This window comes from Pygoscelis adeliae, unplaced genomic scaffold, assembly GCF_000699105.1.
Source record: "Pygoscelis adeliae isolate BGI_AS28 unplaced genomic scaffold, ASM69910v1 Scaffold126, whole genome shotgun sequence".
NCBI classification, from domain to species: Eukaryota; Metazoa; Chordata; class Aves; order Sphenisciformes; family Spheniscidae; genus Pygoscelis; species Pygoscelis adeliae.
The window spans coordinates 1564148-1566781 of record NW_008824896.1 but is presented as its reverse complement, the minus strand read 5'-3'; the positions used below and the strand labels follow the sequence as shown (position 1 = coordinate 1566781).

At 41.9% G+C, this 2634-nt stretch overlaps 1 protein-coding gene across 1 annotated transcript in view; it reads right to left on the bottom strand.

Moving 5' to 3' along the window:
• HMCN1 (hemicentin 1) overlaps nt 1-2634 on the bottom strand; it is a 214120-nt gene that overhangs the window by 63521 nt on the left and 147965 nt on the right. The gene's annotated exons all lie outside the window — the stretch shown is intronic.

Below are 2634 nucleotides of genomic sequence, written 5' to 3'. Positions count from 1 at the left end.
AAAAAAAAAAAAAAAAAAAGAGAGAGTCAGCTTGTCTATTCACATATCACGTGTGGTTTTTTTCCTTACCAGCATGCTCAAAGTAATACAATAGATTACCAACAAGTGGATGCTGTGTAAAGGCATACGTGTGTTTTATGCAAATACAGCTAATTCCATACAGGCAGATGAAGAAACTATATAGGTCTGAAGGTATCTTGCTGTGGTACAAACTATGTTTCTCTAGGGAAACAGAAGACAAAAACCATACCCTTAAAATACCTATCCACCCCCCAAACAGCTAACTCAATACAAGGAAACTCTTACTGTATGGCTGACCACTTGATGACTTGTTTCCAAATAATCTTGGTCAACAGGACTACACAGACTAATGTGCTAGTGGATGAGGGGTGCCAGATTATGAATGTGTTGGTGCGTAGGCATGGTGGTGAAGAGCTCTGATCAACTATTCCTTTCAAAGTAGAGGCATTTGTGGATTCAAGCCAAAAGAAAATGGCACTACAAATCAACACGGGCATGGAGTATAACAGGTTGAAAAGGAGGCCTGTAGTTATAAGAAAGAAAGCCCAATCTCCAAGAGACTTTGGAAAGTTTTGTAAAAAAAATGCCAGACTAGGGAGCCAGATACTACGCTTTAATAATCGTACAAAATGAAAACTTTCAGCCTAGATAGAAGACCTAAAAAGAGAGGAATTAAAATACATTCAGCAGCTTATTTGTGATCTACCACTAAGTTGGAAGCAAAAGTTTTATAAAAATAAGAATCACAGTAATATGCAGAATTCATTGTCAACAGAGAAAAATAATGTTACTCCAGATTTTTGATATTAATGAAGAGTACAAACTAGAGTGAAGAAGAAAAAAAAAAAAAAGGAAGAGGTTTGCATCTCACTTGACTGGAATGGCAAAGATACTACTTCAGCGTGGCTAAAAGTTGACCTCTGAACAGGACACATGGCGAGATGCGGGTTAGTAGAATTTAGCATGCAGGAAGATGTGGCCAGTGCTGGCACTCTCACCAACTTGTGATGCAGTTATGATCAAATTCCCTGCTGTGACTGTACGAGCAATGCAAAACAGACTTTCGTATGGGTTCTAGTGTCCAAATGCAACGAGACAAAGAAGCATCAACTAGTGAAGGAATTAGATGGGGGAAAATATAACCTAAACTCATAAAGTTCAGGACTTTTAAGTCAGGCCAAAAGTTACTAATCATAAACAAACCAAGCAACTCATCACTTTGGCCCCAAAATAATACAGTAAGATGTCAACACACATTAATTTCAGAAATATGACAAAGCCACACCAAACATTTTGCAAATATCTAAATATTATGCTTATTACACCAAGCTCTCCATGCAAACTGGCTCGCCTGTTGCACCTCCTACACCAATTTAGAGAAACACTGGGATGTCTCTGTACGGTTCCTATTTACAGTGAGCCGGTGAACATTCTGTGTCACTATCAGGCCACATTCCAGTAACTTTCCTCTCGAAAGACAAAGAAATTACCAGGGGGAGGGAAGACAAGACTGAACAATGGAATTTTCCACTTAGCCCACTTGAAATCAGCTTCACTGAGCATTTTTCTTCAAGGCAAACAAAGCCTATGCAAGAAAGATTCCCAGAATCCTCATGAACACCCTGCTACTAAAACCCTCCAAAGAAAACAGTAAAACAATGAACGCTTTTCAGTGTTTATCCGTCTCTTCCATTCTACTAGACTTACACTTCCATGAGCTCATCAAATAAACATGAACTGACATGAATGTGAGTTATCATTTACAGGCTGAATATGCTAAGTCAGCTGAAGGCAAGGGAAGCTGATAGCACTCAGCACCTTAGAGAAAAGAAACGTACAGAAAAATTACACACAGTAATGCTATAAGACAACCTGCATCAGGCCTGGTAATTATTGATAAAAATAACAAATAGTTACTAAACCAAAGGGCAGTATTTTCGGGGGAGGGGTGGAAATTAAAAATAAGTCATGTGACAAAATTCATAGAATCATAGAATAATTTGGGTTGGAAGGGACATTTAAAGGTCACCTAGCCCAACCCCCTGACATGGGCAGGGACATCTTCAACTAGATCAGGTTGCTCAGAGCCCCCTCCAACCTGACCTTGCATGTTTCCAGGGATGGGGCATCCACCACCTCTCTGGGCAACCTGTGCCAGTGTTTCATCACCCTCAGCATAAAAAATTTCTTCCTTATATCTAGTCTAAATCTACCCCCTTTTAGTTTAAAACCATTACCCCTTGTCCTACCAGAACAGGCCCTGCTAAAAAGTTTGCCACCATCTTTTTTATAAGCCCCCTTTAAGTACTGATAGGCTGCTAGAAGGTCTCCCTGGAGCCTTCTCTTCTCCAGGCTGACCAACCCCAACTCTCTCAGCCTGTCCTCATAGGAGAGGTGCTTCAGCCCTCTGATCACCTTTGTGGCCCTCCTCTGGACCTGCTCCAACAGGTCCCTGTCCTTCTTATGTTGGGGGCCCCAGAGCTGGACGCAGCACTGCAGGTGGGGTCTCACGAGAGCAGAGTAGAGGGGCAGAATCACCTCCCTCGACCTGCTGGCCACGCTTCTTTGGATGCAGCCCAGGATACGATTGGCCTTCTGGGCTGCGAGCGCACA